This window comes from Macaca nemestrina, chromosome 15 (genome assembly GCF_043159975.1).
Source record: "Macaca nemestrina isolate mMacNem1 chromosome 15, mMacNem.hap1, whole genome shotgun sequence".
NCBI lineage: Eukaryota > Metazoa > Chordata > Mammalia > Primates > Cercopithecidae > Macaca > Macaca nemestrina.
In genome coordinates this window covers 104,018,869-104,041,966 of record NC_092139.1, presented here as the reverse complement: position 1 = coordinate 104,041,966, position 23,098 = coordinate 104,018,869, and the positions used below count along the sequence as shown (strand labels likewise).

Genomic DNA, 23,098 nt, shown 5'->3' with positions numbered 1-23,098 from the left:
TCAGCCTGGCCAACATAGCAAAACCCCATCTATACTAAAAATACAGAAAAATTAGCTGGGCATGCTGACAGGCACCTGTAATCCCAGCTACTCGGGAGGCTGAGGCAGGAGAATCACTTGAACCCGAGAGGCAGAGGTTGCAGAGAGCCGAGATCACGCCACTGCACTCCAGCCCAGGCAACAGTGCAAGACTCCGTCTCAAAAACAAAAAGAAAAAGAAAAAGAACAAAAAGAAAAAGGACTGGGCACAGTGGCTCACACCTATAATCCTAGCACTTTGGGAGGCCGAGGAGGGTGGATCACCTGAGGTCGGGAGTTTGAGACAAACCTGACCAACATGGAGAAACCCTGTCTCTACTAAAAATACAAAATTAGCCGGGCGTGGTGGTGCATGCCTGTAATCCCGGCTACTCGGGAAGCTGAGGCAAGAGAATCGCTTGAACTCGGGAGGCAGAGGTTGCGGTGAGCAGAGGTCGCACCATTGCACTCCAGCCTGGGCAACAAGAGTGAAACTCTGTCTCAAAAAAAAAAAGAAAAAAAAAGAAAGAGCTTCTTTAACTTGTTCCAGCAAACAGCCTGCGGCTACTTCTATCTCTGGATTTGATCTCAAGACCATCCTGGAACATATTCCCAGGATCATGATTGGTTAGGTCGAAGTCATGTGCCCACTCCAGACTTGAGAAAAAGGATCAGGCCAACTTGACTCACGGGGGTTGAGAATGGGAGGCTGGTGACTTCCCGAAGGGAAAGCGGACATGCTGTTGTCAGGAGACGGGTATGACACTGGGTAGGCAGAGGCAACAGGTGACAGCTACAGGTGTTATAAGCCCAGGCCAGGACAGGAAGCTGGGATTGTGATCCAAGCTCCATCATTTACTCTCTTCGTGGTCTTGAGGAAGTCACTGACCCTTTCTGAGCTTTGGTTTTCTCATCTATAAAAGAGGGTTTGACTCTATCAGTGGATCCCAAACCAAGCTGTTGCTAAAATCGCCTGGTGAGCTTTTAAAAATGTAAATTCAGCCAGGTGTGGTGGCTCACATCTGTAATCCTAGCACTCTGGGAGGCCCATGCAGGAGGATCCCTCAAGTCTGGGAGTTCAAGACCAGCCTCGGCAACATAGTGAGATCTCTCTTCTACAAAAAAAAAAAAAAGTTAATTCCCTGGTCCCATCCTAGACATTTTGATTCAGGTGGTCTGAGGTAGGACCAAGGACTCTGTATTTTTGACAACAACCCCAGAGGATTCTGATGTGTTTGTTTGTTGCTGTGTTTTTTTTTCTTTTTTTCTTTTTTCTTTTTTTTTTTTTAAGATGATCACTCTGTCGCCCAAGCTGGAGTGCAGTGGCGTGATCTCGGCTCAGTGGCGTGACCTCTGCTTCCCAGACTCAAGCGATTCTCCTGCCTCAGCCTCCTGAGTAACTGGGATTACAGGCGCCTGCCACCATGCCCAGCTAATTTTTTATATTTTTAGTAGAGACGGGCTTTCACCATGTTGGCCAGGCTGGTTTCAAACTCCCGACCTCCGGTGATCTGCCCACTTCGGCCTCCCAAAGTGCTGGCATTACAGGCATTAGCCACCGTGCCCAGCCTGATGTGATTTTAATTTTGGAGTTCACTGGCTGAGATGGTTCCCAAGGTCCCTCCCACTCTAATGGCCTCTAATTCTGGAGTAAATTAATGTTGGCTGAAAGGCTGAGCAGAAAGATCCTGACTATTGGCCGAGTGCGGTGGTTCACACCTGTAATCCTGACACTTCGGGAGGCCAAGGTGGGTGGATCACTTGAGGTCAGAAGTTTGAGATGTTCAACCATGGCTATCATGGCAAAACCCTGTCTCCACTAAAAATAAAAAAAATTCACCGGGTGTGGTGATACATGCCTGTAATCCCAGCTACTTAGGAGGCTGAGACAAGAGGATCACTTAACTAAGGAGGTGGAGCTTGCAGTGAGCTGAGATCTTGTCACTGCACTCCAGCCTGGGCGACAGAGCGAGACTCCATCTTGAAAAAAAAAAAAAAAGATCTCAACTGAGACAACCAGACAACAGTGCTCACGAAATGCCCAGCCCTGCCCTGTATCCTTGCTTTTTTTCTCTTTTTTTTCTTTTTTTCTTTTTTTTTTTTAAAATGGAGTCTCACTCTGTTGTCCAGGCTGGAGTGCCGTGGCGTGATCTTGGCTCACTGCAAGCTCCGCCTCCCGGGTTCACGCCATTCTCCTGCCTCAGCCTCCCGAATAGTAGCTGGGACTACAGGGGCCCGCCACCACGCCCGGCTAATTTTCTGTATTTTTAGTAGAGACAGGGTTTCACTGTGTTAGCCAGAATGGTCTCGATTTGCTGATCTCGTGATCTGCCCGTCTCGGCCTCGCAAAGTGCTGGGATTACAGGCATGAGCCATTGCGCCTAGCTTTTTTTTTTTTTTTTTTGAAACAGAGTCTCACTCTGTCACCAGGCTAGAGTGCAATGGCATGATCTCGGCTCACTGCAACCTTCCCTTCCCAGGTTCAAGTGATTCTCCTGCCTCAGCCTCCCAGGTAGCTGGGAATACAGGCACATGCCACCACGCCCAGCTAATTTTTGTATTTTTAGTAGAGGTGGGGTTTCACCATGTTGGCCAGGATGGTCTCGATCTCTTGACCTTGTAATCTGCCTGCCTTGGACTCCCAAAGTGCTGGGATTACAGGCATAAGCCACCGGGCCTGGCCTTTTTTTTTTTTTTTTTTTTTCTCTCTTTTTTTGAGATGGAGTCTCGCTTTTGTTGCCTGGGCTGGAGTGCAATGGTGCAATCTCAACTCACTGCAACCTCCACCTGCTGGGTTGAAGTGATTCTCCTGCCTCAGCCTCCCAAGTGGCTGGGATTACAGGCGCCTGCCACCACCCTGGTTGATTTTTGTATATTTAGTAGAGATGGGTTTTTGCCATGTTGGTCATGCTGGTTTCAAACTCCCGACCTCGGGTGATCCGCCAGCCTCTGCCTCCGAAAATGCTGGGATTATAGGCATGAGGCACTTCGCCTGGCCCCTGTATCCTTGCCTTCGGGTGGGCCTGTGGTTAGGGCTGGCCAATGATATGGCAGTGAAAGTGACAAATGTCACTTCCAGAATGAGGTAGTTAAAAGCCTATACCCCAGATGTCAGTCTCTCTCTCTCTCCTGCCTTGATGAACGATTTGTACAGCAGGCCCTGTACTGCAGGGGCACTTACCACACACAGAGAAGATGTGACAGTGGGCACAGCAGAGAAAGTGGGCTTGGGCCTTGGCATTCTCCCACCCCTCCTTTCTCCAGCTGGATGAGAGTCTGCACTGAAGAATGCTGGGAGTCCAATAAGCCACACTCATCAAGACTGTGGGCCCCAGAGGAGGAAGAACAGGAAGGCTGTCCAAGGCCAGAGGCATCCTAGGACAGCTGGAGAAGCCTCACAATGGATTGGCAGGATGACCCTGGGCTACTCCATCCCCATGTAAGGCATTAAGGTGAGGGGAGAGCTATTGTTCCTTAATGAGGTGTTCATCCTCATCAAGGTTGAAGGGCATGTCCATTAGGGAGGAGTGATTCACCCAGAGTCCCTGGACACCTCTGATGCTGAGGGAACTCCAGCCCAAGGGCTTCCAAACCGAGGTCATTTCCCTCCATAGACTATGACTTCAGAGCGGCTTTGAGAATGCTGACAGCAATGAGTGGCCACTCCATTCAGAGGTGACCCTTGTTAGGGTTTGGACATTTCCCCATTGATCTTAGGAAAAACCATGACTCTGGTTTTCCATGGTAAATTCTAGCATGTAGACAACAGGGTAAACTTTGCATCTGGACTTCTCCTTACCCCAGGGGAGGAGGCCTCGACCTATGAAGTTGAAAAATAATTTCAGATAATATATTTTTATTACTTTTTTTTTTTGAGATGGAGTCTTCCACTGTCACCAGGCTGGAGTGTGGTGGCACGATCTCAGCTCACTGCAACCTCCGCCCCCTGGGTTCAAGCGATTCCCCTGTCTCAGCCTCCCGAGTAGTTGGGACTATAGGCACGCACCACCATGCCTGGCTAATTTTTGTATTTTTAGTAGAGACAGGGTTTCACCCTGTTGGCCAGGATGGTCTTGATCTCCTGACCTTGTGATCCGCCCACCTCAGCCTCCCAAAGTGCTGGGATTACAGGTGTGAGCAACTGTGCCCAGCCTTTTATTACTTATTATGTTTTAAATAATGTATTATATTTAAATTTAATATCTCTAAAAAGAATATATATGTATATATGTATGTATATATGTGATGTGTGTATGTGTGTGTATATATATATGTATTTTGAGACCAAGGTCTCACTCTCACTCAGACTGGTGTGCAGGGGTGTGATTATAGCTCACTGCAGCTTCCAACTCCCGGGCTCAAGTGATCCTCCCACCTCAGCCTCCCGAGTACCTGGGACTACAGGTGCATGCCACCATGCCCAGCTAATTTTTAAAAAATTTTTTGGTATAGGCCGGGCGCAGTGGCTCAAGCCTGTAATCCCAGCACTTTGGGAGGCCGAGACGGGCGGATCACGAGGTCAGGAGATCGAGACCATCCTGGCTAACACGGTGAAACCCCGTCTCTACTAAAAAAAAATACAAAAAACTAGCCGGGCGAGGTGGCGGGCGCCTGTAGTCCCAGCTACACAGGAGGCTGAGGCAGGAGAATGGCGTGAACCCGGGAGGCGGAGCTTGCAGTGAGCTGAGATCCGGCCACTGCGCTCCAGCCCCAGCGACAGAGCGAGACTCCGTCTCAAAAAAAAAAAAAAAAAAAAAATTTTTGGTATAGGCCGGGCGCAGTGGCTCAAGCCTGTAATCCCAGCACTTTGGGAGGCCGAGACGGGCGGATCACGAGGTCAGGAGATCGAGACCATCCTGGTTAATACGGTGAAACCCCGTCTCTACTAAAAAGTACAAAAAACTAGCTGGGCGAGGTGGCGGGCGCCTGTAGTCCCAGCTACTTGGGAGGCTGAGGCAGGAGAATGGCGTGAACCCGGGAGGCGGAGCTTGCAGTGAGCTGAGATCTGGCCACTGCACTCCAGCCTGGGCGGCAGAGCGAGACTCCGTCTCAAAAAAAAAAAAAAAAAAAAAAAAAATTTTGGTAGAGACAAAGTCTTGCTTTGCTGCTCAGGCTAGGTAAAAAAGAATATATTCTCATGATAAAAATTCAGCAGGTGAAATCATCTGTCCAAGGTCACACAGTAAATAAAAGGCCCAGCCAGGGCCGAGCTCATGCTTTTTCAGTGCGTTGGCTGCCTCACCATACCACTAACTAACATTGGTATAATATTTTACTGTTTATAAACGTGTCATAAGTCATTTACGACTCATGACGATCCTATGTGGCAGGCAGGGCAAACATTATCGTATCCAGAAGACAGCTGATGAGATTAAACCAGGCTCCAGGAGGTGCCACAGTTCTGAAACCACACGTGGCCTGGCTCTGTGCCAAGTGCCTTGAAAACCTTAACTCGGGCTGGGCACAGTGACTCACACTTGTAATCCCAGTACTTTGTGGGGCTCAGGTGGGAGGATTGCTTCAACCCAGGAGTTGAAGACCAGTCTGGGCAACACAGTAAGACCCCATTTCTACAAAAATAAGAAAAAAATTAACCAGGTGTGGTGGTGCATGCCTGTAGTTCCAGCTTCTTGGGAGGTTGAGGCAGGAGGATCGCTTGAGCTTGGGAGGTTGAGGCTGCAGTGAACTGTGTTTGTGCCACTGCACTCCAGCCTAGGTGACAGAGATCCTATCTCAATCAATAAACCTTAACTCATTTAATCCTAACAACAGCCCATGGAATTCTTTACAGTTGAAGAAAGTGAGAATCAGAGGATAAAGTCAGTGATTTGCCTAAGGTTGGAACACAAGTAACTGGGAAAAGCAGGATTTGAATTCAAATCTGTCTAACCCAAGTGATACTCTTAACCACCAAGCACAACGGCTGGCAAAGACCCTCTTGCTTTCCATTTGACTAGCCATTGGTCCTCATATCGTAGCTGGGAGGCAGTGTTATTATTCCCATTTTCCAGATAAGGAAAATGAGGCTTAGAAAGGTGACGAGGATTGCCCAAAGTCGCATAGCTAACAAGTGGTGGAGGCAGAACTTGAATTTGCCTGTTGTTTTCTGAGAGGCTCTGAACCCCAGCAGCGAGGCCTTGGCTCTCCTGCGGACGCCGTGTCCTTAACTCAGAGTAGCGTGGCTACATCTGCAGTGATTTCTGTGTTCACCGAGACTACGTGGGCACCGGGCACCTGGCGCTTGGCAGGAATTACGCGGAGGGAGGGAAGGGGTCAGCCCGGGGATCAGGCGACATGGCCTCCAGTTTCCGTGAAGCTTGAGCTTGTGTGATTACAGGGCCGCAGGCCTCGCTTCAGCAGTCTTGATAGCTGCTTGTTTCTCGGGCTCTTGCAATTTCGGTTCTTCCTGCCGCATTAGAAACGTGGCAGACCTCCCCGAGCATCTTGAGAACTGGAACCTGGGCGACCTGCGGCGCCTCCGCAACCATTGGTTGTCGTGAGGCGCGGGGACGTGTGTCAATTTGCATAACATATTCGATAGGCTAATGAGACGGAAGTGGGCGTGCCCTGGCGAACCCACCTGTCCTTGGGTGGAGCGAGCAGGACTTCCGGGCAGGAAGGGTGGAGGGGCTACCTGGCTGCGGCGAGTGGGGCTGGGCGGGGGCCTGAAACTTCTTCGCCGCTGCGCCTGTGTAACCTGAAACGGCGGATGTGAGGGACTCGCTGTAAACATGAATCGGCTGGAGCAGGACACAAAACATAACGACGTTGGTTACTTGTCTGGGTGGGCAAATTTCCCTGGCGGGGGCCGTGGGAATACAAGTGAAAAGGAGATTTTCATTGTAAAACTTTTTATGCCCAAACTGAGTCTTGGGAGCCTATTAAAAGGGTATTATCCATTAAAAGGCCGGGCGCAGGCCGGGCGCGGTGGCTCAAGCCTGTAATCCCAGCACTTTGGGAGGCCGAGACGGGCGGATCACGAGGTCAGAAGATCGAGACCATCCTGGCTAACACGGTGAAACCCCGTCTCTACTAAAAAATAAAAAAAAAATTAAAAAAAAAAATAAAAAAAAACCTAGCCGGGCGAGGTAGCAGGGAGTAGCCTCCCAGCTACTGGGGAGGCTGAGGCAGGAGAATGGCGTAAACCCGGGAGGCAGAGCTTGCAGTGAGCCGAAATCCGGCCACTGCACTCCAGCCTGGGCGACAGCATGAGACTCCGTCTCAAAAAAAAAAAAAAAAGTAAATAAATAAAATAAATAAATAAAAAAGGCCGGGCGCGGTGGCTCACGCCTGTAATCCCAGCACTCTGGGAGGCCGAGGCTGGCGGATCACTTGAGACCAGGAGTTCGAGACCAGCCTGGCCAACATAGCGAACCCCCGTCTCTACTAAAAAAAATTAGCCGAGTGTGGTGGCGCGCGCCTCTAATCCCAGCTGCTTGGGCGGCTGAGGCTAGAATCGCTTGAACTTGGGAGGCGGAGGTTGCAGTGAGCTGAGATTGCACCACTGCACTCCAGCCTGGGCAACAGAGTGAGACCCTATCTCAAATAAATAAATAAATAAATAAATAAACACACGTGTGCATATATTCATATGTGTATATGGATAGATAGATATATTGATGCTATAGATACAGATTGCTCTTCTTAGGACACCATCAGAGACCTGTAAACTCCCAACAGCCTGGCATTCGAAGCCCTCTGCAACCTGCCCTAGCCTCCTTCTCACCTGCTCATCAACCCTAAACCCAAAGCCACATGGATTTGTCTCCCTAACCGTTTCCTGCCCCTGGAAACAGCTTTGCCCTTGACTGCCCTTGCCATTCCTTCCACATGAGATTCTCTCTCTCATTACAGTGCCACCTTTGAAGTTTCACCCAGCCTAAAGGGATCACTCAGAGGCCTCCTCTTCCCTGCCTGCAGGTCAGAACTGATCTCTGCCTTCCCTGTACTTCCAGGACAATTAATTTGTACTTGTGTAAGAGTACTTCTTAGAATGTCACCAACATAGTCCCCTATGGTCCCAGATGGTTCATCAGCACAACTTCATAGCCTTGGCTCAGTATCATTTATTGATTCAACAAACATTTTTAAAGTTTTTTTAATTTTTTTTTTTTTTTAATTTTTAGTAGAGATGGGGTTTCACTATGTTAGCCAGGATGGTCTCGATCTCCTGACTTCGTGATCCACCGGCCTCGGCCTCCCAAAGTGCTGGGATTACAGGCATGAACCGCCGCGCCCAGCCCATCAACAAGCATTTATTAAATGCAGGGCTGTTCCAGGCACTGGAGATAGGGCAGGGGACTAACCCTAAAAGTTCCTGCCCTCCTGGAGTTTATGTTTTAGTGAAGACAAAGAGTAAATGGATAAAACAACACAGTGTGCAATTTGTCAGGCCGTGGCAAGGACATGAAGAAAACTAAAGCAGGGGAAGGGGCCGGGTGCATTGGCTCACACATGTAATCCCAGCACTTTGGGACACTGAGGAGGCAGATCACCTGACGTCCGGAATTTGAGACCAGCCTGGCCAACATGGTGAAACTTTGTCTTTACTAAAAATACAAAAATTAGCCAGGCCTGGTGGCAGGCGCCTGTAATCCCAGCTACTTAGGGGGCTGAGGCAGGAGAATTGCCTGGACCAGGGAGGCAGAGGTTGCAGTGAGCCAAGATCTCGCCACTACACTCTAGCCTGGGCAACAAGAGTGAGACTCCAACTGAAAAAAACAAAACAAAACAAACAACAACAAAGAAGAAGAAGAAGAAGAAGAAAACAGGGGAAGGGGGCAGCTCTAGAGAGTGAAATTGGTTTTCTTTTGGAATAGAGCTTTAGCGATGGCGTCTTTGTGGAGGTGACATTTTAAGAGTGTCCTCAGTGAAATAAGGGAGGGTGCCATGTAGTATCTGGAACAACTGTGCTCCCGCTTGAGGGAGAGCAGGAAGAATAGCCATGTGCCTACTCAGTGTCCAGAAAATGGACATGAAATTAAATTGGACGGTGGAGGAGGGGAGAGGAGATGGTCACTGGTCCAGACGTCTTAGATTCTCTAGGAGTGGCCAGCCTGGCCTCTACCCAGGTGACTGCGCTGTAACCAGTTAGCAAAAGGTTTACAAGCCACATCCAATGAGCTAGAGTTCTCTAGGGAGGCAGTGGGGGATTGCAGGGAAGAGAACCTGGCTGTGGGTTCTGGTCCCAGTTTTGGTCCCTGTCATTGTGACTTTAGGAACCACTTCATTTCTGTGAATCTCAGTTTCTACCCTTTTAGTAGGGTTATAAAGCCCAGCTTGCTGGTGTGTTGTAGGGACAATGATATTAAGAGCCACCCTTTCGGCCGGGCGCGGTGGCTCAAGCCTGTAATCCTAGCACTTTGGGAGGCCGAGACGGGTGGATCACGAGGTCAGGAGATCGAGACCATCCTGGCTAAAACGGTGAAACCCCGTCTCTACTAAAAAATACAAAAAACTAGCCGGGTGAGGCGGCGGGCGCCTGTAGTCCCAGCTACTCGGGAGGCTGAGGCAGGAGAATGGCCTGAACCCGGGAGGCGGAGCTTGCAGTGAGCTGAGATCGGGCCACTGCACTCCAGCCTGGGCAACAGAGCAAGACTCCGTCTCAAAAAAAAAAAAAAAAAAAAAAAAAGAGCCACCCTTTCTTTCTCTCTCTTTCTTTGAGATGGGGATGACTGGCCTGACAGCCAAGTAGCAAAGGAATTAGGGCTCGGTGTGGTTTTTAGGACCTTAATAATAATAATAATAGTCATAGACATAAGAACTATTAATCCAGCTGTCCTTGTTGATAGCATCAGTCCAGCATGGGCACTGGAGGTCTGAGGGCTCAGGGCCACCCAGCGATTCCCTGCGTGCAGCCTAATTAGTTACATTCCAATAGCAACCCTCAGGGCAAACCACTCGTGCCAGACTCTGTAGTGGGTGCTTTACCCATAGCAGTGTCAAAAACAGCATTTTGGCCGGGCATGGTGGCTCATGCCTGTGATCCCAGCACTTTAGGAGGCTGAGGCTGGCAGATCACTTGAGGTCAGGAGTTCAAGACCAGCCTGGCAAATGTAGTAAAACCCATCTCTACTAAAAGTACAAAAATTAGCCGGGCATGGTGGTACACACCTGTAATCCCAACACTTTGCTACTTGGCTGTCAGGCCAGTCATCCCCATCTCAAGGCTAAAAAGCAGAGGAGTTGCTAAGAAAGTGGGTCCTGGGAACTGGGTGCGGTGGCTCAGGCCTGTAATCCCAGCACTTTGGGAGGCCGAGGTGGGTGGATTACCAGAGGTCAGGAGTTCGGGACCAGCCTGGCCAACGTAGTGAAACCTCGTCTCTACTAAAAAAAACAAAAATTAGCCAGGTGTGGCAGTGGGCGCTTGTAATCTCAGCTACTTGGGAGGCTGAGGTGGGAGAATCGCTGGAGCCCAGGAGGTGGAGTTGCAGTGAGCTGAGATCATGCACTGCAGCCTTGGCAACAGAATGAGATTTCATCTCAAAAAATGAAAAAGTGGGTCCTGGAGCCAGATGGCCTTGGCTTGAAGCCTGGCTCTACCACTTACAAGCTCTGTGATCTTGTGCAAGTCACTCAGCCTCTCTGTGTGTCAGTGACCTCATTTGTAACATGGAGAATCTAAGTCCTACCTCATCGGGTTGTTGCAAGGATTACAGGAGTGAATAGATGGAAGTGTTTTCAGAAAGTGCCTGGGACATCTTAGGTGCTATATAAATGTTAGCTGCTATTGTCCTTCTTGAAGACCATGGGAAGCCACTGAAGGAGGAAGGTAAGCACAGTAGGAATCCCTAGCCCCCTGGGAGCCACCTTAAACCTGGGCATCAGCAGTGACAGTAGGGCTACCTCTATCCCCTGCATCTTACCTCCAGCAGCATGACCCCTTTGCAGCCTGTTTACCAGGAGGCACTCAGCTGTGAGCCTCTTGCCCCACTTGCTGGCACCTCCCTGTCTTGCCCAACGGTGCTTTGCGGTTTTGTCTCCATTTCCTTTGGTTGAATGACTTTGAGGTGGAGGGGTTTCTCTTGGGCAACAGCAGTGCTTCCTCAATTCTCTGCCCCTGGGGTCTTTGCCCCTCTGTCGGGCACCTCAGCATTGCTCAGAGCCTTCTCTCATCTCCAGAATCTTGCAAGTCACTCTCTTTCCACGTTGCCCAACATAACCGTGTAGGCCTCTCGGGTTTCTCTAGTGTTTTCCCCACACATTTTGCCAGATAAGCCTCATCAAACCAACCTTGTTAGTTAGACGGGGCCTATCACATTATTGTCTTTTGACTGATAAGGAAACAGGCCCGGAGATGAGAAATGACTAGTTTAAGATCACACAGCAAGGAAACAGCAAAGCTGGGACCCCAGTCCAGCCCTCTTTTCTACCCAACAATAAAACACCATCCCAGCCTGAGCGACACAGGGAGACCCTGTCACTATAACAATAAAATAAAGTAAGCTGGGCGTGGTGACATGCACCTATAGTCTCAGCTACTCAGGAAGCTGAGGTGGGAAGATTGGTTGAGCCCAGGAGGTTGAGGCTGCAGGGAGCTGTGACCACACCACCGCACTCCAGCCTGGGCGACAGAGTGAGACGCCATTGCAAAACCAAAATAACCAACCAAACAACGCCCCCCCACCCTGCCCCAATAATATCTGTATGTATAGCCCTGATTTTGTGCTAGGGGTTTTGTTTTGTTTTGTTTTTTTGAGATGGAGTTTTGCCTTTGTAGCCCAGGCTAGAGTGCAGTGGCGCAATCTTGGCTCACTGCAACCTCCGCCTCCCAGGTTCACGCCATTCTCCTGCCTCAACCTCCCGAGTAGCTGGGACTACAGGTGCATGCCACCACACCCGGCTAATTTTTGTATTTTTAGTACAGATGAGGTTTCATCATGTTGGCCAAGATGTTCTCGATCTCCTGACCTTATGATCCGCCCACCTCAGCCTCCCAAAGTGCTGGGATTACAGGTGTGAGCCACCGTGCCCGGCCACTGTGCTAGGTTTTAAAAGATGTAATCTTTCGTTTTCACTCAGCTAGTAGGTAGTGGAACTAAGATTCAAACCCAGGTGTTTGGGTACCAGACCCAGGATGCATACCCTTCTATCCCAACTGCTTTGTACTGGGGAGTCAAATTGCATTTGCTCTAAATTGCTGAAATCCTGTGATGTCACCCTGATTCCATTAGTACCCAGCTGGGCTGGGCTGCTGAAACAGCTTTGGATATTGGCTTCCCTATCTCAGAATGAATTTAACACCACATGGCCTGACCTCCCAGCAAGGGCTATATTATGATCATAAAATCCTTTGCCACACAGAAGTAATATGAGGCCAAATGTTAAAAACACCACCTTGAAGAAAAGAGTCTGAGAGACACTCCCACACCAAGTCAAACATGCCAAGCTTGGCTGTGGGTGCCGTGCTGGGCCACACTGAGATGAGGCTGTGTTCAGGCCGGGCACAGTGGCTCACGCCTGTAATCCCAGCGCTTTGGGAGGCTGAGGCAGATGGATCACCTGAAGTCAGGAGTTTGAGACTAGCCTGGCCAACATGGTGAAACCCTGTCTCTACTAAAATTACAAAAATTAGCTGGACATGGTGATGAGTGCCTGTAATCCCAGCTACTCATGAGGCTGAAGCAGGAGAATGGCTTGGACCCGGGAGGTGGAGGTTGCAGTGAGCTGAGATTGCACCATTGCACTCCAGCCTGGGCAACAGAGGGAGACTTCTCCATCTCATAAATAAATAAATAAATAAATAAATAAATAGAATTATACAATACGTGGCGTTTTGCGGCTGACTTCTTCCACTTTTTTTTTTTTTTTTTTTGAGACAGTGTCTCACTGTGTTGCCCAGGCTGGAGTGCAGTGGTACAATCTCAGCTCACTGCAATCTCTACCTCCCCAGTTCAAGCACTGCTCATACCTCAGCCTCCCGAGTAGTTGGAACTACAGGCACGCACCACCATGCCTGGCTAATTTTTGTATTTATAGTAGAGATGGGATTTCACCGTGTTGGCCAGGGTGGTCTTGAACTCCTGACCTCAGGTGATCTGCCCACCTCAGCCTCCCAAAGTGCTAGAATTACAGGCCTGAGCCACCACACCCAGCCTGACTTCTTCCACTTAGTATGATGTTTTCAAGGTTCATGTATGTATTACCATGTATAATCACTTCATTCTTTTCTTTTTTTTTTTTTTTTTTTTTTTTTGAGACGGAGTCTCGCTCTGTCGCCCAGACTGGAGTGCAGTGGTGCGATCTCGGCTCACTGCAAGCTCCGCCTCCCGGGTTCCCGCCATTCTCCTGCCTCAGCCTCCTGAGTAGCTGGGACTACAGGCGCCCGCCACCACGCCCGGCTAATTTTTTTTCGTGTTTTTAGTAGAGACGGGGTTTCACCGTGTTAGCCAGGATGGTCTTGATCTCCTGACCTCGTGATCCACCCGCCTCGGCCTCCCAAAGTGCTGGGATTACAGGCATGAGCCACTGCGCCCGGCCCACTTCATTCTTTTTTATTGTCAAATAATACTCCATTGTATGGATATGACACATTTTGTTTATCCATTCTTCACTTCATGGACATTGTTTTCCTTGTTTTCACTATTACGAAGAACACTGCTGTGAACATTCATTCATATACATTTATATATAAGTTTTTTGTGGGCATATGGTTCCATCTCTCTTTGGCAGATTCTTCTACCTAGGAGTAGGAATTTCTAGGTGATAAGGCCAAGTGCGATGGTTCACACCTGTAATCCCAGCACTTTGGGAGGGCAAAGAGTTTGAGACCAGCCTGGCTAACATGGAGAAACCTCGTCTCTATGAAAAACTCAGAAAAAGTTAGCTAGGCACTGCCGGGTGTGGTGGCTCACGCCTGTAATCCCACCACTTTGGGAGGCCAAGGCGGGAGGATCACAAGGTCAGGAGTTTGAGACCAGCCTGGCCCATATGGGGAAACCCCATCTCTATCAAAAATACAAAACTTAGCCAGGCAAGAACAGGCGTGGTAGCAGGCACCTGTAGTCTCAGCTACTCCGGAGGCTGAGGCAGGAGAATGGCGTGAACCTTGGAGGCGGAGGTTGCAGTGAACCAAGATTGCACCACTGCACTCTAGCCTGAGCGACAGAGCCCACTCTGTCTCAAAAAAAGAAGTCAGCGGGGCATGGTGGCTCACGCCTGTGATCCCAGCCTTTTGAGGCCAAGGTGGGTGGATCACCTGAGATTAGTAGTTCGAGACCAGTCTGGACAACATAGTGAAACCTTATCTCCACTAAAAATACAAAAAATTAGCTGGGCATGATGGCGGGCACCTGTAATCCCAGCTACTCGGGAGGCTGAGGCAAGAGAATCGCTTGAACTCAGGAGGCAGCGGTTGCAGTGAGCTGAGATCAGGCCATTGCACTGCAGCCTGGGTAACAAGAGCGAGACTCCGTCTCGAAAAAATAAAAAAAGAAAAGAATTTCTAGGTGATAAGGTAACTCTATGTTTAAATTTTTGTTGTTGTTGTTGTTTTTGTTTTTGTTTTTTCTAGAGAGAGTCTCGCTTTGTCGCCCAGGCTGGAGTGAAGCAGCAGGATCACAGCTCACTGCAACCTCCACATCTGGTGTTCAGGTAATCCTCCCACCTCAGCCTCTCGAGTAACTGAGGTTGCACCACCAAGCCTGGCTAATTTTTCTATTTTTAGTAGAGACAGCGTTTCACAATGTTGACCAGGCTAGTCTTGAACTCCTGACCTCAAGTGATCCACCCACCTCGGCCTCCCAAAGTGCTGGGATTACAGGCATGAGCCACCACGCCCAACTGGCCTCTATGTTTAATATTTTCAGGAACTGCCACAGTGTTTTCCAAAGTGGCTGCACTTTTTTACAATCCCACCAGCAATATATGAGTGTTCCAATATCTCCACCGTTTTGATTTACCCATTTCCTGTTAAAGCTTCCCAGTGGAAACTGAAACTCCCACTTGAGCAATGCAAGGTGAACAAAATATCCAATGATTGGCCAGGCGTGGTGGCTTACGCCTGTAATCCCAGCACTTTGGGAGGCCAAGGCGGGAGGATCATGAGGTCAGGAGTTCGAGACCAGCCTGACCAACATGGTGAAACCCCGTCTCTACTAAAAATATAAAAATTGGCTGGGCGCGGTGGCTCACGCCTATAATCCCAGCACTTTGGGAGGCTGAGGTGGACCAATCACGAGGTTGGGAGATTGAGACCATCCTGGTTAACACGGTGAAACCCCATCTCTACTAAAAATACAAAAAATTAGCCAGGCGTGGTGGCGGGCACCTGTAGTCCCAGCTACTCAGGAGGCTGAGGCAGAAGAATGGCGTGAACCCAGGAGGTGGAGCTTGCAGTGAGCCGAGATGGTGCCACTGCACTCCAACCTGGGCTACAGAGCCAGACTCCAACCCCCCCAAAAAAAAAAAAAAATTAGCCGGGTGTGGTGGCATGAGTCTGTAATCGCAGCTACTCAGGAGGCTAAGGCAGGAGAATCACTTGAACCCAGCAGGCAGAGGTTGCAGTGAGCCAAGAATATGCCATTGCACTCCAGCCTGGGCAACAGAGCAAGACTCCATCTCAAAAAAAAAAAAAATGCAGTGATGGTGATGTGTTCAAGCAAGTCTCTCCTTGGACCCTTGGAAACAGAGGCTGGCCCATCCCAAGGGTCCTTGGGAATCACTTAACCTCTCTGAGCCAGTTTTCTCTCGAGACCTAAAGTGAGATCTAATAATAGAGATCACAGGACAGTAAAGTTTGAAAAGTTTTGGGCTCTTGGCCTCCTTTTCCGTTTTCTTCTTTTTTTCACTTCTAATGATACTTTGGGCGTTTCCTTTTTTTTTTTTTTTTTTGAGACGGAGTCTCACTCTGTTGCCCAGGCTGGAGTGCAGTGGCGTGATCTTGGTTCACTGCAACCTCCGCCTCCCGGGTTCAAGTGATTCTCCTGCCTCAGCCTCCTCAGTAGCTGGGATTACAGGTGTGCATCACCACGCCCAGCTAATTTTTGTATTTTTTGTAGAGATGAGGTTTCACCATGTTGGCCAGGCTGGTCTCAAACTCCTGACTTCAGGTGATCCACCCGCCTCAGCCTCCCAACTTTCTGGGATCACAGGTGTGAGCCACAGCACCCGGCTTTATTTATTTATTTTTTTAAGTCATCTACTCCATCTCTTATTGTCTGAGATGGCTTAGGCTTGTAAACTTTGCCTTTCTGTGTCTTTGATTCTTCTTCTATATGAAGGAGATTAGACATCACATCACGGAGTTATTGTCGCCATGAGATGGCGAACATGCAATAAATGGTAGATGTTATTATTATTTATTTGTTTATTTATTTTTGAGGCAGAGTCTCGCTCTGTCGCCCAGGCTGGAATGCAGTGGTGCGATCTCAGCTCACTGCAAGCTCTGCCTCCCGAGTTCACGCCATTCTCCTGCCTCAGCCTCCCATGTAGCTGGGACTACAGGTGCCCGCCACCATGCCCAGCTAATTTTTTGTATTTTTTTTTAGTAGAGACGGGGTTTCACGGTGTTAGCCAGGATGGTCTCAATCTCCTGACCTCGTGATCTGCCCGCTTCGGCCTCTCAAAGTGCTGGGATTACAGGCGTGAGCCACTGCGCCGGGCCTATTTTTTTTTTTTTTTTTTTTTGAGACGGAGTCTCGCTCTGTTGCCCAGGCTGGAGTTCAGTGACATGATTCAGCTCACTGCAACCTCCACCTCCCAGGCTCAAGCAATTCTCTTCATCAGCCTCCCGAGTAGCTGGGATTACAGGCACCTGCCAGCACGCCTGGCTAATTTTTGTATTTTTAGTAGAGACGGGGTTCCACCATCTTGGCCAGGCTGCTCCTGAACTCCTGACCTTGTAATCTACCTGCCTTGGCCTACCAAAGTGCTAGTATTACAGGCGTGAGTCACCGCGCCTGGCCGTTATTATTATTATTATTTTATTTATTTATTTATTTTGAGATGGAGTCTCACTCTGTCACCCAGACTGGAGTGCAATGGCGTGATCTGGGCTCACTGCAACCTCCTTCTGGGTTCAAGTGATTCTCTTGCCTCAGCCTCCCGAGTAGCTGGGATTACAGGCACCTGCCACTACCCCCAGCTAATTTTTGTATTTTTGATAGAGATGGGCTTTCACCAGGTTGACCGGGCTGGTCTCGAACTCCTGACCTCAGGTGATCCACCAGCCTCAGCCTCCCGAAGTGCTGGGATTACAGGTGTGAGCCACTGTGCCTGGCCAGTAGATGTTATTATTAAAATACAGGAAGATCTATTCATTCCACCACTACTGACCAAGTTCCTATTAAGTGCCAGTTCCTGTGATACAAAGATGGTTGGGACTCCTGAGGTTTGCAGCTCACAGGTTGGGGGATCAGATATATAAAAACATAACTGTGCCCCAGTATGGCAAGTGCCATAAAAGAAGTGTGTTTAAAGTTCTCTGTGGTTGGAGAGGAAAGGGCGTGGCAAGAAGGGTTAAGCAGAAGGAAGTGGCGATGGGAAGAGGCGGGTGGCGCTCGGGCAGGTGGGAGAGGTCCCTTTTCTGCAGAGTGGATGGTGAGGTCTGATGGATTCATGAGCTGTGGGGTTCCTCTTGGCTATACCCCACCTACCCACATCTGGGACCCAGAAGTGGCCTGCATGCACTCAGGCTGGAAGGAAGGCTGACCTTTGGCCTAGAAATCCAGATCCGATAAGGGATTGGCACCCTCCCAGAGCACACACCCAAACCTCTGTGTGTCCAAGTCTAGGTGGCCAGAGGGCACTGTGGACACCGTGAAGAGTGGGTGTATGAGGGGGATAGGGACATGTGGCATGAGTTGGATTGGGGAGGGAAGCAGAATGGCACAGAGAAAAGGGCTCTGAGTTATGACTCTGCCATTTAATAGCCTGTGATCTCTGTGGCAAGTCACAACGGCTCACTCTGGCCTCGGTTCACTCATCTGCAAAATGGGGCTAAACACAAGCCTCCTCAAACAGTGAACATCAAGATGAAGCAAGGTGGCGTGAAAATGCTATTGCAAAAGCCAAATGCTGTCCACCTGTGGGAAGGTTCGTTATTATCTGATGAATGAATCAATGAAATGTGGCGCATTCATACAATGAAGTAGCATTCGGCAATAGAAAGGAATGAAATACTGATAGATGCCACGACACGATGAACCCTGAAATCATCATGCTAGGTCAAAGAAGCCAGACACAAAAGACAACATATTGTATGATTCCATTTATATGGAATGTCCACAATAGGCAAATCTATAGAGTCAGAAGGTAGATTAGTGGTTGCCTAGGGCTGGGGGAGGAGGTTGGGGGAAAACAGGAAGTGACTGTTCATGGATATGGAGTTTCTTTAGGGTGATGAAAATGTTCAGGAATTACTGGTCATGGTTGCACAGCTCTGTGAATATACTAAAAACAACTGAGTTGCAAGGTATGTGAATTTTATCCTGACAACGCTGTTTAAAAAACAGAAGCATGGGCCGGGCGTGGTGGCTCCCGCCTGTAATCCTGGCACTTTGGGAGGCCAAGGCGAGCGGATCATGAGGTCAGGAGATCGAGACCATCCTGGCTAACACGGTGAAAGCCCGTCTCTACTAAAAAATACAAAAAACTAGCCGGGCGTGGTGGCGGACGCCTGTAGTCCCAGCTACTCGGGAGCAAATGATCCGCCTGCCTTGGCCTCCCAAAGTGCTGGGATTACAGGCATGAGCCACTGCTCCTGGGCCACATATATTCTTATTTCAATTTGTTAGCTTATTTGTTTATTCACGCCATGGACATTTATTGAGGGTCTTGCAGAGTGCTAGGTTCCGTGCCATGTACTTGGGATATAAGCATAAAGCACTCGTCTGTCTTTAGGAAGGTCATGACCTCCTTGTCCAGAGGTAGGCAAGCTGACAGCACGAGAATGCTATAACAGAAGCAACCTAAGGCCAGGTGGGGTGGTTCTTGACTCTAATCCAGGCACTTTTGGAGGCTGAGGTGGGAAGATTGTTTGAGGCTAAGAGTTTGAGATCAGCCTGGGCAATATAGAAAGACCCCATCTCTATGAAAAATAAATTAGCTGGGTCATAAGACCCCATCTGAGGCAAGAGGATCACTTGAACCTGGGAGGTTAAGGCTGCAGTGAGCCAAGATCACGTGACTACACTCCAGCCTGGGCAAGAGAGTGAGACCCTGTCTCAAAAAAAAAACCATAAAACAGAAGCAACCCCAAGTACAACGGGAGCACAGAGGAGAACATCCATGCCAGGCAGGAGGATCCAGAGAGGCCTCTGGAAGGAGTTACCACACTCAGAGACTCGAGGGGCAGTGGGGAAGTGTTAATGGTATGCAGACCAGGGTGAGCCCTAGATGGACAGTGTTGGGAATCAGTCACAGGAACCATTGCATCAGATTCCCGGAATGTTTGTTGAGTGCACACTAGAGAGGGGCCCTGAGCACGGATCCAGGGAAGGAGGAGGTGTGGTCCTTCAGATGGAGGTCCCAGAGCTGGTGCTCAGTGATCATTTGCTGAATGAATGGTATAAAATGTGGGTGTTCAGGACTCACCACCTGAGATACTGGTTTAATTAAAATCTCTCTAGGTGGTTGGGCACGGTGGCTCGTGTGTAATCCCAGCAATTTAGGAGGCTGAGGGAGAGGGATTGCTTGAGCCCAGGAGTTTGAGACCAGACCAGGCCACAAAGCAAGACTCATTCTCTACAAAAAAAATAAAACAATGAGCTGGGTATGATGGCATGTGCCTGTAGTCCTAGCTTCCTAGGAGGCTGAGGTGGGAGGACTCCTTGAGCTCAGGAATTTAAACTTGCAGTGCACTATGATTGCGTCACTGCACTCCAACCTGGGCGACGGAGTGGGACCCTGTCTCTTAAAATAAAACCAAAACCAAAAAAACAAAAAACAAAAAACTCCCTAGAGATTCTGATGTCTGACGGATTAAAAACTCCCCAGCACAACCACAAGACACTTCCTGATTAAGCCAGTGCTTTGCGCACTTTAATACGATGCCAGCCCCTTGGGGGCTTGTTAACATGCAGATTCAGATTCAGTGGGTCTGGGCTGGATCCTCAGACTCTGCATTTGCCTTCTGTTCTTTTACTCTCTCTCTCTCTCTCTCTTCTTCTTCTTTTTTTCTTTTTTTGACAGTGCAATGGCCTGATCTGGCTTACTGCAGCCTCAATCTCTCAGGCTCAGGTGGTCCTTCCACCTTAGCTTTCTGAGTAGCTGGGACTATAGGCATGTGCCACCACCATGCCTGGATAATTTTTTTTTTTTTTGAGACAGAGTCTCACTCTGTCGCCCAGGCTGGAGTGCAGTGGTCTGATCTCGGCTCACTGCAAGCTCCGCCTCCCAGGTTCACGCCATTCTCCTGCCTCAGCCTCCCGAGTAGCTGGGACTACAGGCGCCCACCACCACACCCTTCTTTTTTTTTTTTTTTTGTATTTTTAGTAGAGACGGGGTTTCACCATGTTAGCCAGGATGGTCTTGATTTCCTGACATGGTGATCCGCCCGCCTCGGCCTCCCAAAGAGCTGGGATTACAGTCGTGAGCCACTGCGCCCGGCCTTTTTTTTTTTCTTTTTTTTTTGAGACAGAGTTTTGCTCTTGTTGCCCAGGCTGGAGTGCAATGGCGCAATCTCGGCTCACCGCAACCTCCACCTCCCGGGTTCAAGCGATTCTCCTGCCTCAGCCTCCCGAGTAGCTGGGATTACAGGCATGCACCACCACGCTTGGCTAATTTTGTATTTTTAGTAGAGACAGGTTTTCTCCAAGTTGGTCAGGCTGGTCTCAAACTCCTGACCTCAGGTGATCTGCCCACCTCAGCCTCCCAAAGTGCTGGGATTACAGGTGTCAGCCACTGTGCCCGGCAGATAATTTTTGCAGTTTTCATAGAGATAGGGTTTTGCCATGTTGCCCAGGCTAGTCTTGAATTCCTGGGCTCAAACGATCCTCCCTCCTGAGCCTCCCAAAGTGCTGTGACTACAGGTGTGAACCATTGTTCCTGGCCTAAAACTCTGCATTTCTTTTTTTTCTTTTTTTTCTCCTTTCCTTTCCTTCCCTCCTTCCCTCCTTCCTTCCTTCCTTCCTTCCTTCCTTCCTTCCTTCCTTCCTTCCTTCCTTCCTTCCTTCCTTCCTTCCTTCCTTCTTTTGAGATGGAGTCTCCCTCTAACACCTAGGCTGGGGTGCAGTGGCACAATCTCGGCTCACTGCAACCTCTGCCTCCTGGGTTCAAGCAATTTGCCTGCCTCAGCCTCCCGAGTAGCTGGGACTACAAGTGCACGCCACCACACCCAGCTAATTCTTTTGTATTTTTAGTAGAGACAGGGTTTCACCATATTGGCCAGGCTGGTCTCGAACTCCTGACCTCGTGATCCGCCCGCCTTGGCCTCCCAAAGTGCTGGAATTACAGGCATGAGCCACCACACCCAGTTGAGACTGCATTTCTAAAGGCTCCAGGTGAGGTTGATGCTGTTATGCTGAGGTTCCCAGGACCCCATATCTGCTGCAGGGCCTTGCCCCTTCCAAACCCTGCTGCCTTCTTGACATTCCCTCCCTTTACACTGAGCTTGTGCACAGACTGTCTTCTCCCCTCTGGGCTACACTAGAATGAGCTGCTATTTCCCTTTACCCTACACACCCCACCTCCTCTTTCCCCAACAGCACCCTGTGCTGAAGCCTTTGCAGGACTTACCAGGCTGACCTGTTACTAATAGGTACCCGCATGGATGTCTTGAGAGCAGAGACTGTGGATTGTCTAATACCGAGTTCCAGCACCTGGTACAGGATCTGGCAAATCACAAGCCCTCAGGAAATATTTGGAGAATGAAAAATGAACCTCTGAGAGGAGATAAGATATGAAGATGCATAATCATCATGACATCATCATCATAGCAAATACCACTTGGCACTTACTCTGTGCTGGCCCTGTTGTTGGTGCTTGACATTAGTTAAGTCATTTAATTTTCACAACAACCCAGTTTTGTGGGGATTATCATCAACCTTATTTTATTGTAATTAATTAATTAATTGTTTGAGATGGAGTCTCACTCTGTTGCCCAGGCTGGATCTTGGCTCATTGCAACCCCCGACTCCTGAGGTCAGGAGTTCAAGACCAGCCTGGCTAACATGGCAAAACTCTGTCTGTACTAAAAATACAAAAATTAGCCAGGTGTGGTGGCACGGGCTTGTAATCCCAGCTGCTAGGTAGGAGAATCCCAGCTGAGGTAGAAGAATCGCTTGAACCCGGGAGGCAGAGGTTGCAGTGAGTTGAGATTGTGTCACTGCACTCCAGCCTGGGCCACAGATCAAGACTCCCTCTCAAATAATAATAATAATAATACAAATGAAAAAACCTCTGATTGTGGTTTAAAAAATGTCAAAACATTTTAATAACTACCTAGCATTTACATTCTACAGTGTATTAGGGATTATAAGTAATCTAGACATGATTTAAAGTATATGGAAGGATGGTTACATAGGTTATTTAGCAAATACTGTCATTTTATACAAGGTACTTGATTGAGCATCTGTGAATTTTGGTATCCTCGGTAGGGGGCAGGGGCATCATGAAACCAACACCCTGTGGATACTGAGGAAGGGCTTTAATAAACTAATATATATGCCAAACGCTTAGCACCATGCCTGGGATATAAGAACTCCGTGGCAGGGTGCGGTGGCTCACGCCTGTAATCCCAGCACTTTGGGAGGCCGAGGTGGGTGGATCACCTGAGGGCGGGAGTTGGAGACCAGCGTCACCAACATGGAGAAACCCCATCTCTACTAAATATACAAAAATTAGCCGGGCGTGGTGGCTCATGCCCGTAATCCCAGCTACTTGGGAGGCTGAGACAGGAGAATTGCTTGAATCCAGGAAGCAGACGTTGCAGTGAGCCGAGATCACACCACTGGACTCCAGCCTGGGAGACAAAAGCGAAACTCTGTCTCAAAAAATAAAAATAGGCCGGGCGCGGTGGCTCATGCCTGTAATCCCAGCACTTTGGGAGGCCGAGGCGGGTGGATCACAAGGTCAGGAGATCGAGACCATCCTGGCTAACACAGTGAAACCCCGTCTCTATTAAAAATACAAAAAATTAGCC

At 49.1% G+C, this 23,098-nt stretch overlaps 1 long non-coding RNA gene across 1 annotated transcript; it reads left to right on the top strand.

The window, feature by feature from the left end:
* The first annotated feature begins 7,870 nt into the window (after positions 1-7,870).
* Positions 7,871-22,098, top strand: LOC139358954 (uncharacterized). Its single transcript, XR_011614450.1, has 3 exons — positions 7,871-7,938; positions 14,531-14,610; positions 21,716-22,098. It is a non-coding gene; the product is annotated as an uncharacterized lncRNA (long non-coding RNA).
* Positions 22,099-23,098: the final 1,000 nt, after the last annotated feature.